This window comes from Botryllus schlosseri, chromosome 3 (genome assembly GCF_051294905.1).
Source record: "Botryllus schlosseri isolate E-star chromosome 3, Bs_hap1, whole genome shotgun sequence".
NCBI lineage: Eukaryota > Metazoa > Chordata > Ascidiacea > Stolidobranchia > Styelidae > Botryllus > Botryllus schlosseri.
In genome coordinates, this window is record NC_137238.1 from 10202270 (window position 1) to 10221424 (window position 19155).

The 19155-nt window shown below is 41.0% G+C and overlaps 1 long non-coding RNA gene and 1 pseudogene across 1 annotated transcript in view; both read right to left on the reverse strand.

Moving 5' to 3' along the window:
- Positions 1 to 19155, reverse strand: part of LOC145434884 (uncharacterized) — a 553571-nt gene that overhangs the window by 339184 nt on the left and 195232 nt on the right. The gene's annotated exons all lie outside the window — the stretch shown is intronic.
- Positions 10121 to 18393, reverse strand: LOC145435379 (uncharacterized; annotated as a pseudogene).

Sequence of the window (19155 nt, forward strand, 5' to 3'; positions counted from 1 at the left end):
TAAGGTAGAATATTTCATAGCAGATTTATTTGACTTGAATTTTTTTTCGGTACTTCGCATGATTCATTGTCACTAGATTTCTTGCATTCAGTATTTGAACCCCTTTCTGGAAATTATAAATACATATTATTCACAGAATTGAGTCTAACTATGTTCGCAATAAGGAGATAACATGTCGTCCAACATGAGGCTTCGCTTGTGCACTCGCAGTGAGATCGTCGACAAAACATTTGCACAGAATGATAGAGGCATATTCGCTGATACCGTCGGTTTTTCTATGTCTAAACGTCGAATAATCCTGTCCTTGCCAAATGAGCCCAGTGGTATACAGATGCGGCCCCCAATGGATGTTAGCAACATATTTATTGATACAATTCAGTCATTATCTTGCAAAAAGACTTCGCGCTTCGCGCGACCAGGGCTTGCTTGCGCGCTGCAAGTCGCATGGCATATTGTTATCAATTTTAGAGCGTCCTAATATAAGTATTGTTTGCAATGTTACCTAATTCGGTTCGCTCCTATCGGACGACAACGAAAAATGGTTATCAACATTCCTGTTGCCCGCGCAATGGTTCGTAAATCTCATGTGTCCCTTTGGCCGAAAAAGTTGCCCACCCCTGATATAGATAAAATTAGACATCACTTGCAAATTACAACTCAGTTGCACAGGGGAAGAAAATCGCTATATGCGTTTTCGCGATGCAGTCAAAATTGATGGAATTTTTGGAATATACCATCATACTGTGACGGAGCAAATGCATCGGCTGGTTTTATGAATGTAAATATGACCAAACGATGCTTCCCACTTGACAAAATAAAAAATATTTGTAGCGTAGCTTAGCTGTTTGGGTCGAACAAATGATTAAGAAAGACTGCAAGTCCCAATCCTTGAATACTTGATTAAGTATATTTAGACTAGATATAGGCTATGGTCTTTGACTACCTAACTAAATTTCATTTATGAACAATGTCTATTAGTAGAAAGTGGGTGTACTTGTAATCAGGATAGTGTGCAATGACAAAATTAGTAAGTTCAATCTCTTTATTAGTTTTTGACTCATAAACAATAGCTACACATGGATTTTTTTATCTATATTTTTATTATATAGGATTGGATATCTGCCATATTTGAATGATTTATACATTTCATGATATTAGAGAGTCCATGTTATAAAAACTTGAAAAGGAAGGATATTTAGCAAATCTCTCTTTCATGTTAATTGCATAGGGGATAATTCGAGCTGTGCCACAATGAAACAATTTAGTATGATAGTCATTCAACCGACATTGTGGCATTTAATTTTTGAAGTCGGTACCTTTAAAGGCCCAGGAGTCGGAGTCAGTGCCGGTAAGTTTAAAGACTCAGCATGGAGTCGGTACATTGAAAATGTGTGGAGTCGCAGTCGGTGGTAAAATTTACCGAATCCACGGCCCTGGTTCTCACCACTGATAGTTAATTTATCAGCGAGAACTATCGTTTCAATACTAATAATCACTGTTGAAGAGTTTAAGCCTTGGTTGGCGATATCGTATCATACGAAACATATAGTATAAAGGTACGAACGTTCTGGACCTAGCACATTTCCGAAGTCATGATTACCAACAAGATGGTGGAATGGTGAAGCGTCCGGCTTCTTTATCGGTAGGTCGTGGGTTCGATTCCCGGCCGGGGCATGGTGTATATGCCCTAAAAACATCAAGGACAGAAATATATTAGCCTACGTACTTTCCTTCGTCCTTATCCCGCAACATTGTCACCAAATAGAATGAAATCGGTATGGTTGAAAAAATACCAAAGTTTCCTTTTCAATGCTTCAACCTTTTAGAGTTTGCGACCGACTTTCATCCAATTTTCATTTCGCCACTAACGTTTAACTCACTGCCCGGGAGAGGTAGTCTTTATGTTGTCAGTGCGTTACAGTTATCTGGTTTTTGGGTATTTTCACGGATTGATGATGGAATTCGGTCAATGATATTGGCAATGGCATATACTACAAGAAATTTTTGGCGGCATCAATATTTGGAGACAGTCAATTAGGCGCCTATAGTCAATATACAATTCAGCAAATATATATACCCAAGGTTTCGATTTGTTTCGGCAGAGGTCGATATTCTTAGCAGCACATTTTGCGCAGTCATACGTTGGCCTAAACTTCATGTGACTTTGGCGATTTGGGGGTCAAGGGGAGCGAAAATAACGAAGGGGGCGATGGCGCGGTATAACGGCTATATTGGAGTCAAGTCGGATAAAAGCCTTTTTTAGTCAAATTACGAAAATGTAGCTGTAAAGGTGTAATTTCGAGATCGAGCCGTAAACTTGACCTTTTTATTAGTCAACTCGCCCATTTCCGGTTCCCAGTATTTGGGGGGCGAAGATTGGTGTGGAGCTTGAAAAGGGGCGATGAGTCGAAAAAGGTTGGGAGTCACTGGCTCTAACACCAAGGCGTAATGAGTAGATTGCGTTGCAGCAATTGCTTACTGATTATAACGACAAATCGGTTTGAATTGTTGCATTTCCCGATCAACTTCCTTTAAGCCTTTGAGCAATCCCACGCATCCACACTAAGGCACTGTCTGATCCATCGATACGACTGTGACGAAAATCTGGCTCTCGAATTATTGTGTGCACGACAACGTGGCACGTGGCGCTTATTGACGCAAATAAATTTAATTTGGAGTCGGATAATGTGCCTGTACTTTTCTAATCTTTATAGTATAAAGTGTTTGAAATATTTGAAAAATTAAATAGAAAACTGTATTACTTAGAACGTCTTCACGATCCACCTGAAATAGCTTCGCGACCCACGGGCTGAGAAGCACTGAATGAGATGGATAGCAGCCAATATATTCATTTAGGTGACATAAACTGAACATATTTGCACTTTAATGTATTACATACTGTTATGACGTCATATTGAGTGATACTGGATTACTCGACTCGACTCAGAGCACATCACGTGATTCAGAATCGAATCAATCTGGTTCTCGATTTTTTTCATGCCCTACTGGTATAGAAGGGGTGGTAAACGGATGGAAATACACAATCATTTCGCCAAGAGTGTAGCGTGCATATTAGGTCTTATTTCCCCACTTCTTTTCCCCGTCACATTGACATAAATCACGTTCGCAATTGCTCGATGCTCTCCCTGCCAAAATCGTTTCGCCGTCACAGTTATGTTTCTTCCCCACCATGTTGTGCTTTGCGATATGTAAGGAACAGGGGACGGTTATAATGTACGTGATAAATGTACGAGCAAATTGCATTGACGAGCAAACCGCGATGGAATATTATTGGCACTCACGGGAATACTATACCAGCACGATTCGTACGTTTTCTTGCCATAATATAAACAATGAATTGGTATTAATATGTTCCATGTTCCATTCAATTGCTATAGGAATGACGGGCGGGTTCATAATTTACCAGGTGATATATAGTGAATAAATTGACGTTATGAAACTTCCGTAATACACATGTTAATCCATCATAATCATCATACTAATCATTGCAATAATTATTTGTCATGTATATAGATAAGCCGGTACTATTACACTCCACATATAGATTACCTTAGAACAGTGGTGGGCAAACCTTTGAGCAAGCGGGCCGCATTCAACATCTGAATCCATCCGCGGGCCGCACTATATAAAATTGGGATAATAAAACAAAACGCAATGTTGGTATTTGATTATATAGGCCAGTGGTCGGGAACCTTTTTGTCCGAAGAGCCATATTGGCCCTATTTTTGCCATCTCAACTCCCAAAGAGCCATATACATGCCAATCAACTGTTACGTCACAATTGAAAATTCGTGACGTTCTGTTAGCACTAATTCAAACTCACCTCATGGAATTCCTCGTGTGCGCCATATTTTCTCTGTAAAAACTGGCATTTATTGTTCGAAAATAAAGCTCGAAATGAGAGGTAAGGCACAGACGGGCCTTGCCTCACCATTGATAACGCAGTTCATCGTAAGTAGCTTAGGATTTATTATAACTGATATTAATCGAACCTGACTGTCACACTGATTCCGAAAATCTAAATACTTACCGACTTCTCAATTCTCAAAGTACTCGGTGGTAGCATAACGTTGCGCTACAGCATAGATTTTCTCGCCGGTACTACAAAGAGTTATACTTACAATCAAGAACGTGAATAGCTATGGCGTTGTTTGCAATTCGAGATTATGTGAATGTCACATCCACAACAGTTCATTTCGCGCCGTAGATCAGGAAGACACTGTGTATTTAAAAATTGCGTTTTGAAATGGGCGTCGCCGTGTGTGCTATGCCCGTTGATTAATCAACGTATGGCACAGTTCAAGATTTCCAGTCGGGTAAATAGAATTCGCGAGAGATATTGGTAGCCCGCGCGACAGTTACTTATAATTTGATGATTTTGAAAGCGAGCCATAGGTTCTCGACCACTGATGTAGGCCTAGTGAGGACATGGAGATAATACATATGCTTATTTAAATCAAACCAAACATTGTTTTGATGATATCGTGCACGCTTCAGAAACATTGGCGAGATTTCTTAGGCTAGCCTACCTCAATAACCAATATGTCAAAAGTATAGGCCTAGAGATGAAAGTCGGTTGTCCCAATTCTTAGAACAGGATTTAAATTTAAATCTGTGAGCAGCGATTTGTTCATAGATGTACTAGTTCCACTTTTGGTTCAGTTCCTGGACACACAATGCTGACAGCATCATGACCATGCTAGCTTCAGACACGCTTCCACTATGTCTAGATGAAATATAAATACCAGGATTCGGCGCATACAGAAAGCGAATCTACCTAAGACACTCGCGAATAGTTTTTTATAAGCACATCACTGAAATAATTAAAACTGGAGTGGTCAATCTAAAATCACACTCGTGATCGGAATTATGTCAATCTCCGGAATCTCGTTTAGGATTTCTGTGATGTGTAGCAGATGAAACCTTTCAAACTGCGTGGGCTTTGAGATCGAGCTGTCGCGTCAGAGATTAATAATATAGGAATTATTTACTTTAGGACAGTGGTTCTCAAACTTTTTAAGACACCCCCCCCCCCCCTTATGATGGTGAAAAATTTCGCGGCCCCCTTGTCGTCATATCACAAAACGCAACCAGGATGCTAGCCAACCTAACCGATATTTTGATGGCATGGATGGTTACGACTGCGGTTGAGAGATTTTTAAATATGAAATTCAGACTAAACACAAAGCAACAAACATGAAGTGAATTCAGATCGCGCCTAGCGCGAAAATTTTCTCCGGTTGAGCTCAGCTTCGCGCCCCCTTCAGATGCTTTCACGCCCCCAGTTTGAGAACCACTGCCTTAGAGTTATTATGGTGAAATATACTAAGAGAAAGTTTAATCAAGTCCTTGCACTAATTCGATTTTGATTACGCATTTTATAAATATTTTTAATAAGTTTCTTTAGACGCTCGCGGGCTGCACAGAACGGTGTTGCGGGCCGCATGCGGCCCGCGGGCCGAAGTTTGCCCACCCCTACCTTAGAAGGTCATAACTCTTTCCCTATAATGAGTTCTACTAACATTACTCGAGGTGGGCCAAGGAGCATTTTTCAAATCGGAAAATGAGTTAAACTAAGGAAAGGTTTATTATTCTCGCACATCTAGAATTCCCTATGCTCAAAACCTTGACAGGTATTCAACTCGGTCAAATCAAGATTGCAGGTTTCAATCAAACGATTTCATTTCAATATCAACTGGTGAAATCAAGTTTCTCCTCCAAATGATAAAATTCCATATTTGATAAACAAAGCAATCAAGATATTTATGTTGATTGTGTGTTTACGTGTATACGTGTAGTCGAATATACAATAGCAAGCAATGCACATGACAATTGTAACTCGTTACGAAATGAAGCAGGTAGTTTTGGCCATTTTTTCAGTTCAATTTGTATTAGGTTTTATTCAAATTCGACCGCTTCGAAAATCATGACGATATTGCACAATATCATGAATAGACAGAATATGGTAATGGCAATTCATTAGGTAGAAAGGAAGTACAGAACTAATACATATTATGATAAGATTGTATTTAATGAGTATCTATATATGTTAACTTTTTGTGTGTAATTCGTCGATTTCCTGGGCATTGCATCATCATCCATATCTCAACAGGTGGTTCAATACGACAAAATTGATAAGTGACATCATTTGACCCCCCTGTTTGAGTCGACGATGTGTCTGTTGTACTCGTTTGCTGTCGGATTAATTGTAGCTGTTGCAAGCACACAATGTAAGTTATAGTTTTCATCACTTTTATAAAAGCTTACAATATGAAAATAGAAAACATGAAAGTGAGTTACTTCTTGCAAGTGTTATCCGTCATATATGATATTCGTATGTAATTAATCAGTCATCGAACATAAAATTTCGCCTTGTTGCAATTGTTAACTCAGCAGCATCAAAACGTGCTCAATTTTTTAAAGTTTATTTAAAGTTTACAATAGCAGATCGACGAACACTGGTTGCATCTATGATTGTGTATCATTGTTTATCATTGTTTCGTAGAACATTTAATTTCTATCCATACCTATTTTTATCAGGCACCTGTCAAAATGAAAAGTTTGAATGTGACAATGGCATATGCATCCGCATATCTTTCTTCTGCAATGGACGTGACGACTGCGGGTAATGTTCTTTGCGTAATGCATGAAATACTTAATCAATTTTGTTGGACTAGTTAATTGGTCAGGCCATGGACAACGATAATAATGATAGTTTTATGCAAACTACTGGATTTTCAAAATGAGCAACTAGATCTACAACTACTCAATTCTTATAACTCGCAACTGTAAATATAACTAGAACTAGTCACATTTCAAAACCCGCAACTACAACTAGAACTAGAACTACTCACTTTTCAAAACAGGCATCTAGAACTAGAACTAAAACTAAAGACCTTGAAAAATTCTCAACTAACTAAATCAGCACTTTTAACTTGATCAGTGTTCATTGGCCGGTGTTTTCGGTCGCACAATTAAAATAATGTATTAAATAACTGCTTATTGTGTAATATGGTGGACTTTTGTTTTTGTTACTCACTGAAAACAAGGAGTCCCGACAGGTTTAGATTAGCGTAGGACATGCCTAGGTATTTTACGGCCTGCGGAAAAGTACGGACCGCGAAAAGTTGCTTGGAATTTTTCAATTATATTATATATATCTAGTAAAAGCATGGAGTGTATATAGATTGAAACGGACTTGCGTTTACTTTGAAGACTGTCTAGTGCAGTGGTCGGGAACCTTTTTCGTCTTAAGAGACGTGTTTGCCCTATATTTCCATTTTAACTCCCAAAGAGCCATATATGTCAACCAACTGTTACGTCGCGATTGAAAATCCGTGACATCATGGTAGTACTAATTCGAACACACTACATGGGATTTGTCGTGGACGTCATATTTTTTATTTAAAAACTCGTAGGCTAATTATCATCCTGCGATAGCGCAATTTATCGTGAATAGCTCCGAGCTGAAATAAATCTAATATAACTATAGCATGATTCCGAAAATAAATATTGATCCACTTCTCAATTCGGTGGTAACGTAAACGTTGCACTACACGCCTACATTTCAACAGCAGTACTAGAAAGCACCTCATGAATTTGGACCTGGATAGCGAAACGTTGTCTGTAATTTGGATTTGTAATTGGAAAATTACTTCCAAGCAGCTCATTTCTCGGCATAGACCAGGAAGACAATATGTATCTGAAAACTAGATTGTCGTTTAGGCGTACCCTTGTCTGCTATTCTCTTGCTCAACCAACGTATGGTGCAATCCATGATTACGCAGCGCGTGATGTCGGGTACATTGAATTCGCGACGGATATTGGTCGCTGGCGTTACAACAAATTAAATTTTAGGATTCTGTAAAGGGGTTCGAGGCCTTTAATCCAGGATACGCCACTGCCTTGACCTTTCAAATACATTTTTATGCAGCCACGAGAATAATTATTCTGACCGTTAAGAAAATTAACTGACAACTGACTGCAATATCTATAAAATTAAGTTGGAAATTAAAGTGAAAGAGCCATATCTTATACCCAAAAGAGTCTTATATGGTTCGCGAGTCATAGGTTCCCGACCACTGGTCTAGTGGTTACTTGTTCACCGTTGTTACGCAGCCTACGTGATATGACTCATTCCTTTCGTTTCATTTCGTTACCTGCAATCGTTGCGCCCGCGAGCTGCTCAACCACGACACACTGTGATTCCGAAGATCGACAAGCAGCACGCGCACGGCCGTCGGCTCGCTTTCACCTGTATTTGTATTTCTTTTCATTTCAGTTGCCGTTGGGGTTATTATAGGGTTACCATAATTTTGTGGAGCAAAGTCCGGACACTCTTTAGCGCCCATTATTGGATTTTAAAGTAGGTTATGACATATTCCAGGCCTGGGCGAAGTGCGGCCCGCGGGCCAAATGTGGCCGCAGAGATGTTCTGTGCGGCCCGCGAAAGGTTGCATGAAATTCGAAATATAAAACCTACTGTTTAAGTTGCTGCGTGGACTAAAGCCATAGCGTGAATAAACTGACCCTAAATTGGTTTACTATCAAGCCTGTTCGCGAATATACCGCGATTACGCAGACTATACGTACTAGGCTGGAGTGAAAATCACTTTTTTTTTTCAAAACGAAAAAAGGGGGGAAATCCCGACAAATGACTCGAAACTTCGCCATTTACCCGCATCAAAATTGTAGCGTTTTTTTGGCTGTAACTCGTTTTATGTTCACAATAGAGAAAACTTTCTTCTCAAGTGAGATAGAAACATGATGTTTTGGCAGCTTTTGAGCTATATCATGTCTCGACGACTAGTGGTTGAGTAATTGTACTGCTTCGCACTCAGAAGTTGGGGGGTTGCCGGCTGGAAAATGGGGGAAATTAGATATTTCTACTCTACCCTAATACGTACCTCACATGCGTAATTCAGATTAAAAATAAAGTCAATGTAGCAAATTATGCCGTTACAATTAAAGTCACTACAAGTAATCAAACCTTCTTTGTTGCCATTGTAACATCACAAATTTCACAGTCTGTGTTTCAAATTGTTTCGTGTTGCGTTTCTAAATCCCTAATTCGACCAAAAACACGAAGACATATACTCGGTCACGGGACGTCGAATTTCGGAAGAACTGTAAGCTTGGCTCCACAGCAAGGACAGTTCGCCAAGCTACACACTGCTCGGAAGCCAGCAACAAATACAATATCAATAGTTGATAGAATTGTGCCTTTCGGCGTCATACATGACTGCACCACGGCGCACAAAGGCGTATGAAATTTAGGCCAACACGGGATTCCGAGTAGGCACTGCAATTGGTACTGCCGACCAATTAACTCTGTAAAGGGGAAAAAGTTCGACAGCGAGAAAACCTTGGCCGAAAAGCACTGGCCCTGAGTTTATCGAAAACCACCATGTCCAATTGTGCAGTGGCAATATTGGGCAGTGAAGAAATATCAAGTTGGAATCGTGTGCGTCTTAGTACACTTTAGCGATATCAATATTTTTACGCATAGCAGACGGTAGGTCACGAAAAAACAATATGTAACGAAATAAATATACCAGCGGACCCTCCGGAATATTCCAAGACAACACATCACTCATTTCCAGCGGTAAAACTGACTACGTGGGCTAAGAGGGGTTTAAAAATAGAGCAATATCTATGTAATTATCAATATTATTGACCTAATGAAAAATTCTGCGCTCAGCGCGATCCGGGCATGAAACGTTACCAATTTGTGTATACAAGAAATCTCGCTCGGAAGCAGTGTTGGGATGACTCGAGTCTGACTCGAGTCACCTTTTTCGTATGACTTGACTTGACTCGAGTCACTTTGCTAAAATGACTTGACTTTACTTGACTCGGCGCATCAGAAATTCGGATTGACTCGTGACTCGGAGCAAAATTCACGAGTCAATTTCAAGTCATCGGTGTCGATAAAAATCACCATATCTTGCATATGTTCGGATTGTTCGCGAAACGCTGGTGTATCCCGTGAGAGTGACCAATCATTCAATGACCGTGTGTTTCACTAAGCCTCCATTGTTCTCACATAAATCAAATGACCGCTTACGTTGTCGTAAACTAGTAGTGAAATAATTTAACCCTAGAATGCATACACGGAAAAACTTACGCTAATGCATAACAGGGGACAGTTTGACCCGTATTGCTATTACATGTGATTCTACTATAAAGACAATAAATATTTTTCTTCTTGTGCTTTCCTAAGATCTTCCATTGGTATAATGATGACATATCTAGAGTTTTTGCTGCATTTTAAATGAACAACCGGCGAAAAACAGTGTAAAGAATTGGGTGATAAAATGAAAGAAAAGTCCAGAACAGATCACACCACAAACAACAGCCTGATTCATTCACTGTACTTATTGCCTGTGATCATGGTTACGCTGTATTCTGGGCACAAGGGTCTGCAACATCGGGAGCAACATTTTGCAAGTTTCTAATCCTTTGCGTCTGGACATAAGGAACACCGCTTTTTCTTCTGCAACGTCTTTGCTGTTTGCAGGGATGAACTTCGAAAACCTCACAACATCTTCTCTTGTGGCTCTATGATGTTTTATTGTCTATCTTGTCATCATTTTGGGGCAAAATGAGGCAGTTAGAAAGATATGAATGAAACCTCGTTGCTTTGAACCTTGTCCACTCTTATAATCAAGTTATAGCCTACTTGTCTGAATATGGATTATGCATGTCTGAGTATGGTAATGGTATTGCATTTAGAGCTGCGATGTCGGGCAGATTGTAAATAAGAACTAGAGGCCATCGGCAGGATTGTCGCTTGCAAGTATATGTTTGAATCATTTTTCAATCAAATCAACTCAACACCAATCTTTGTCTGGTTATAAAATCTGATGATCCCAGGCCTCTTTTTTCGGGTATTTTTCTATTCCAATTTGCTGCGGGTCAAAATGATCCCTGTTACGCATTCTCGGGGTATTTAGTGAAAAATGCATTTTTCTTGTCAAACGTAAAATTTTACCGAACAACTTATTTCTCATCATGTATAAGTATAAAATACTAACAAAGTCAAGAAATTTCAGGACTCAATTCCCAATATGTGTTTAGCGGTTACGATGAATAGCACCGTATGGGTCATTTCGACCCCTGTTATGCATTTTAGGGTTAATAGCATAATATACATTTCTGTTTCCGTTTCTTATACATTAACCAAACCTCTTGTTTTATTGAAATTGAATTCTAATATAGTTTATATACTCCTCAGCCATTAGCGCAGGCTCGAATTGTATCATATCAATATGTAAATGAGTAATGTATTGCATCTTATTTTGGCTGGGAACTATAGACTGAGGCTATGCAATTACTTACGTAGTTAAACATTTCTACGTATATGTGAGCGATACAGGGCCTTCTTGCGTGTATATTTAACTGTATATTCGTTCATCGGTTCAAAATCAATGACCACATCAATCTGTATCCCAGACAGCCAGCTAAATGCAATGGCGTAATCATGCCTGACACTTCGAAAAGGCAATTTGACTTAAATTGTCACTTGACTCGTGACTTGACTTGACTTGACTCGACTTGACTCGAGTCACCTCCAAAAATCGAGTGACTTGACTTGACTCGAGTCACCTTCGAAAATCGATTGACTTGACTTGACTCGAGTCAAAATGTGCAATGACTCGAAATGACTCGTGACTCGAAGTTAGTGACTTGATCCCAACACTGCTCGGAAGTAGAATTAAAAGCGTGCATCCCGATGGAGGTCTGTTCTGGGGGCAGTGGCCCCCAAGAGTTCGGATTCTAAATCTATGGAGATCCCTAGACGAACGTTTTTTACGGGGCCGGGCTGACGAAGAGCTGTTTCAGCCATCCCAAATACATTTTAATGTATGGATAGAATAAAGCCGATAGGGGTTTAAAGAGAGTTTAAAATCTATCATTTTTAGCATATGGTTGTGTGTTGTAACCAGGACCGAAACAAATTTTTTCAGTACCCTTCCGTCCAAATAAAAGCTGGTCTTAAGCCCACCATAAGGTAATCGATGCAACTTCTGGAGGGATTACTATATATTCTTCTGGTTTCTAAATGTATCTGATCGTTAAATTTTGTGCCTTAAATCTGTCAATAATATTGGCTCTTCCACGTATCACTATAAAATTTTGATCCTCTCTCTGCCCACATGATCATAGTCAGCGGTAGAGATGGTGGAAGACTATGACTTCGAAAAGGAAGGGAACGAAATTATAAGTCGTAAATTCATGACATTTCACTCTGATAAAACTGTTTATGAGCTTAAATGCCGGTCCGCATCTGCAGGTTGTACATCCGGTATGGTTGTCAGCCTTTTATGGTCGCGACTCCATTTCGAATTTGAAATGTTCCCTGGCCCAGCTCAAAATTTGAATCGCATCAGAAAAAGTAATCAATGCAGGATCAGTGCCAAATCAGCTAAACCAAGACCTGCGAATGTGATAAACCTGCATAGCAAGAAATAATTTCTGCTTCATATGTGGCGAAACAGGCCATTTCAATGACTCTCACGCCTGTCAGAATATACCAGTGGTTCCCAACCTCTGGTACGCGTACCACTAGTGGTATCCGAAGGTCTTCCAGGTAGTACGCGAGCAGATTCTGATTTTTTCGATCAAAGGGAGTTATTAGCTCAGGTGAGGTTGATTTTGATTTTTTTGAAGCCGTCGACTCCCGCTATTCCCCATAGCTGCTAATTTTCCCTTATACGTGGGAATGCCAGCAAGGAGTTTCATCCCTGATGATTATCAAGTCGAAGAAACGAAACCGACTGGTTGCGACCATACATGACTTTCGATGCGCTGTAAGCAAACGTATGCCACGCATCGACAAGCTAGTGGAAAATAAACAAATGCAGCCATCGCATTAAATAAATTGACTTTTGTTGTGTGTTGTTATTTCATTACGCTGTTCTTTTTGTGACTGATGGTGAAAAAAAATCCGTACATCCCATCAACCCTGGCTGATAATGGTTAGTTCAGGGGTGTCTAACTCAAATTGCATCGCGGGCCGGATCGAATTCATGAAATCGCTGGCTGCCGGGCCAGTCAACGTAATCGTAAATGTTACCTCGTGCCATTGCTTCTCGCTGGAATACTTTATTATCAAGCATATATAGATAATACACGGATCGTAGGGGTTTCATTCTGGCGAGTCGCAACACCATTCTTTGCGAGCAATGCGAAAATATGGTGTTTGTCCGGTTGAATACAGTTAAGAACCGCTAAAACAGTGGTTCTCAACCGGTGTGCCGCGGCACACTAGTGTGCCAATTGGACTGCTCAGGTGTGCCGCGAGCAAAGGTGGTAAACTATGTCTAAGTTTAACAAAAATCCCAATTTTGAGTGTGTCATTGTTGGTGGTTTTTCTATTGAATTTACCCGATCAAGACACGCGATGCACAATCCGATGCAGTGAACAGATATAAGGATGCCGGGGTGACCGTAGTCACGGTATCTCAATCTAGTATTTCAATCTGGCATCCCTATTATGTCATGGATTGGGTCTTTCTCTGGGATTTTTATTGTAAAGACGCTCTGAGCACAGCAACGTATAGGGGCGGATAATCTAATAAATCTGCAACGCTTTGTAACTTGCTACTGCACTGCCATGAATCAAATTAGGGCCTCCACCGTCAATGGGTGTGATATGCTAGTTTGCCCACATAGTAGCATCAGTAGCATTTAGGACGGTGATAACTACACTCGGGTAATTGGATATTATAGATTATTAACCTACGACGACCTACGACGTAGGTTAGTAATCTATAATGATAATGAGGTGTGGCCGAAGTGACTCCCATCAGAACCGTAGGTAGAACAGGGACATGGCGCAGGTTGATGGCCTTTTTATGTTTCTATTTGTAGTCGTATTCTTGCCATGTCTTCGTCATCGATTATCATTTTACAACATTCCGATATTACATATTTTGATTCCTGAGATGCCAACTTATAGCACGGCTCACTTTTTGTAAGACACTTTGCAGATCGGAGGACGAGTAGGAGCCTACATAAACCTCCAACACCTAGGAAGGCATTCTCACCATCGAGAAAGTAACTCATTTGAAAGTGATGTTCGTCACGTTTAAAAATTAGAATTGCCAACATAGCCATTCACATTACGATTGTTAGGTAGCGTGTCAGCACTGCAGGTAAAATGTAGGCTCAGTGCGTAATGTTATGTTACCGGCGACAAATTCGAGAATTGATAAGTAAAGTTGATCAAATTATATCAGTTACAAATTTCCCCGCCGCTGAGATTTATTATTCCGATTTGTTGGAACTACAGGTGAACTGCGGGTGGCTGCCAGTAAGATTATTGAGGTATACTATCCTCACATGTGCTATTACACGATCTGCGTTGAAATGCGTTTGGCATCCATGTATAAACACCTCTGTATTTGTTAGTGGCTATCGTGATGGACTCTTCGATGCGATGGTTAAGTACATCGACAATGCAGTAGTGGGCAGACTTTATTGTCAAGTCAATCTTATGAAATTAAGCTGAACCTGAAGTTTAAACGAGATCTCAGCAGGCCAGTTATGCGGTAAAAGGGGTAATAGCTGATAATTCAAAACCTCACACGTAAACGGAGAGAGCTCTTCTTCCGGCCCGCAATAGAATTGTAGAAAAATGTTTGGGAAGAATTGAAAACGATTCCCATGTCAAATGATACCATTCGTAGATGCATTTGTGAGATGTCAGCAGAGATAAAAGAAAACTCACGCAGAGAAACGCCTACTTGAGTGCTCCGAAAAGGTAGCAGTACCACCTCTGTAAAACGGTCGTTGCTGCTATACGCATTCTGGTAGTTTGCCTGTGCCATAAGCCAAAAGAGTTCGGAACCACTGTGCTAGTGTGCCGCGAACTATTTTTAACTTTCGAAGTGTGCCGCGAGGTCAAAAAGGTTGAGAACCACTGCGCTAAAACAATGGCATTACCGGCGATACAAGTAGACATATTTAAGTGTTCCATTTGCTTCAGTCCAGGGGTGGCCAACCTGCGGCCGTAAGAGGGAATTTGTGTGGGCATAGGTACGCAATTCAATTAGTATGTGTTAGCGTCCGCCGACATGAAATTTGAATTTAGGAATTGACTCCCGATTTCTTGAAAGATTTTCAATAATTTTAAAATTTTCTTCGCGTTGCGCGTGATTCAATGCGATCACATTTTTCTATTTTGCTATAGTAGCAACCTTTGCTATCACAGCCCTACAATACAGATGCGAACATCAGTGGGAAATGATGCACGGAATCGTGTGCTTCTCACTATGCTAACAATCCTGATGGGTTGTAAAGAAACAACAGCATGCTACAAAGTGACTAATACCAATTGGCCCACTCGAAGATGCATCATAATTTATAACTTGCTTTAAATTTTCGAAAACACCCCTACATCAACTCTATACCAGTTAATCTGATCACACGGGATGAGAAAGGATAAATGTTTGATGGTAATATGTAAAACTACTAATATCAATGACAAAATTCATTGCGAACTGAATTTTTTCTCGCTTCGCGCGACTATGATGACTTCCGTCCTTAACATTACCAGTGGCCACTCGCAGTTTTGTGCGCATATAGTAAGCCTATCATTAAATAGATTAGTCCGGACTTCACCGGAAATGGACATAGACACTTTAACCTGGGTATTTGGCGTCCATCAGCTCGTTCATTTCGTCTATGCCCTGGAATGCGACCGTAGGCTACACGAGTAGTCGAAATGCGGCCGTGAATGGCAAAAAGGTTGCCCCCCTGCTTTAGTCATAATCTGGCGTTAGTCCTGCGTATGTGTTGTGATGAATACAAGATATTTAACTGTCAACTCGGACGTTGTAATTTGGTTTATTACTGTGGATGTGATTGATGATATAATCTTTTTTCAATGTACTCAGAATTGCGATGCGGGCTGGATAAAATCGTCTGGCGGGCCGGATCCGGCCCACGGGCCGTAAATTTGACTTCCCTGGCTTAGTTCAATAGAATTTGTTAACACACCTCGCATAGGTCCAATACGTGAGTATAACGTCATAAATGGCGGAAACGCGCGTAACTTACATAGGTGGTACGCGAGCACTACATAAAACCTCAAAATGGTACGTGGGTGGAAAAAGGTTGGGAACCACTGAAATATGCCAAAGCCAATGACGAATCTAATTGAATCAGATTCGGAGTCAACACATTCTGAATAGTCTACGGCGAGCAGTGATAGTGGCAAATCACGAAAATCAAAGACTGTTGACATATGGAAAAGAGTGAGAAAAATCAATCGACCAGAAGGTCTGACGTATCGGAATGTCCGTAAAATATCCACACCCAGGTAGTGAGTGAAAATCACGACGGCTGGAACGGGAATCAAAGATTTAGCGGATACAGGAGCAGAAATGAATGTTATTTCGACGAAAAAGGCTAAGAAGCTAAAACTCTGCTGTCGCCCCACAAACACTTCGCTCAAGCCACATGACTCGGAAATCATCAAGTGCGTCGGTTGTTATGAGGGATTCGTGGCTTTCAATAATGTATCTCAGTTTACATGATTCTACATTGTGCCCGGCACTCGGCAGAGTAGATCGGTGCTCAGTGGGAAGCTGAGTGAGAAACTGGAAACACTCGAAAAATCAATATCGAGTAAAATACGACGGGTTGCTGCTGTTGATAATTACGGAGCTGAGGTCATGACAAAGTATCCGGCCATATTCCAGGGAGTGGGAACTATAAAAAATACCTGTTCAAATTCTACGTTGATGAAGAGGTGCCACCGGTAGCCGAAAAATCACGGCCAATCCCTTTTCATCTCCAGCATCATTTCCCGAAGCTGCTGATATACTAGTTGGAGAACGAAGGAATCATCGAAGACCATGTTTGGCCCGCACCATGGGTGTCAAATCCAGTACTCAACCCCAAAGATGATGGGGGGTCGTCGTAAGTCAATTGACCTGAGGGAACTCAATCGAGACATAAAGGCAACCAAAATCCCGATTGTAAGGGTGGAAGAAATTAAATCTAAACTATCGGGAAATTCGGTATTCTGCAAGTGTGCATTTCATCAGCTATTGCTGGACGAGGAATCAAGAGCGCTCACCATTTTCCATGCAGGCCACAGGCTTATGCGATACTGAATACTGACCGTCGGAGCCAAGCACGCGTCCGGCGAAATAACCAGGGCATTGATGCCGTTATTCGCAAACGTGAATGGAGCCTACTCGATACACGACGATGTTATTATTACAGGCAAATTTATCGAAGAGCATGACAAAGCATTAGACAAAGTGCTACTGCGCATTGCAGAAACGGAAATGACTTTAAATCCAAATAAATGTACCTCCAAGAAATTTGAAATACCTTTTTGGGGTATGGTGATTTCACGTCACGGAGTCAAACCAGATCCGGGCAAAATTTCTGCGCTAGGCAACGCTTCACGCCCTCCAGCTAAGGACGAAGTTATGTCTCTCCAATGTTTCCTTCAGTCATTCGGGGCCTTCATGCCCTATCTATAGCGAAGAACTCAACATCTGCGCGAGCTGAAAAGGAGAAATCAGCGAGTCCGATGGTCGGAAGCTAGTCAGAAGGAAATCAATTCCCTCAAGAACGCTTTGAGTGTAGATACTTCACTGCGTTTTTTAAACATTGAAGCCGAAACCGTTATATTCGCAGATGCCCGCGTCTTGGGGATATCTGCAATCTTGACTCAGGTGATAATCCTGAAAATGCTCAAGTGGTCGCATTCTCAAGCCGTCCAACGAGGCCAAAAGAGACACGCTACCCTCAACTGGACCTAGAAGCAATGACAATCTACCTCGGACTGCAACGTATTCGCAACTTCATTGCAGGGGGCCTGAGGTCAAAATCCTTACCGGCCACAAACCCCTTATGGGTATATTCGGAAGCTCGAGGAAATGCTACATCATAGCAGACAGAATCGATATGCAATACCAATACATATCGTGCAAAGTTGTGTGCGTTCCGTGAATTCAACGGACTATCTGTCGAGACACGGCGAATCTATAGAATTCGCCCCGAGGTCGTGACTAAGAGAAACCAACGAACCAATGAGAACAGTGTATCTCTTACAGCATGATCCTTACACTGAATCAGTAGTAATGGACCGCGTCATCGAAGAAACGAAGTCTGACAAGACACTAACACGCCTTCGAAAATGCACACGCAAGGGCTCTATTCCCAAGAACGACTCGCCACTCGACATGTTTCGGATATTCATCGATCAGATTACGCTAATCTATTGGCCTAATACTCAAGTAAGATAAAATTATACTATCCAAACCTTCGTGGGTAGTAGGAATTGATAAAGCTCACCAGGGTGGACATCCAGGCCTAACTAACCTGAAACGTCACATACGAAGCCATTTTTGGATTCCAGAACTGAATAAATTGGCAGAAGACAAGATAAAAGCGTGCCAAGTTTGCCAAGAGTTTACTCACGACGGCACCAAGCAGCCGGTGATTTTACCTCCGAAGAAGCCATGTCACGAGGTAAGCATTGATTGTTTCGGACAAATGCCGGACATCGCCGCGCGGTAAGACATCAGCTCGAGATTCCACGATGTTCGTACCCTTTCATCCATTTCGTACCCTGCAATCTCCGCGTTCGCGGGCTGTTCAACCAGCCGCGGCATACGATGAGGAGGATTAGCACTAGCAGCATGGTCGTCGGCGCGCTAACCTATATTTATATCTCTTTTTATCGCGGTTGTCGTTTGGGTTATTAGTCTTTACTTAATAAAATATTGAACTGCTGTAACTTGTGCGTTATTGCACGGGATTTATTAGGACGAATGCGTAATCTATATTTAAAATAAAGTCGGTGTAACATGGATTAATTTAAGTTGGGAGGGATTATGACATAAGCACGCAGTCACTTAGCTGAGCCCGGACCGAATTTCTGGAACAGTATGTACGTTGTTCTGATGGCGCTGTCTGTTTCTGCCGTTAGGACACCGTTTTTCTTCTATTATCAAATTCCGAAACCGAACCAAGCGAGATAAATTTGGTTTTGACATGCAATATTAATTCCATTTTCGAAATGTAGTCAGCTTTGTTCAGAATGACAACACCGGATCCTTTGTCTGGTTTGGTGATGTGAATTTCAAGGTTGGATCGTAATGCTTT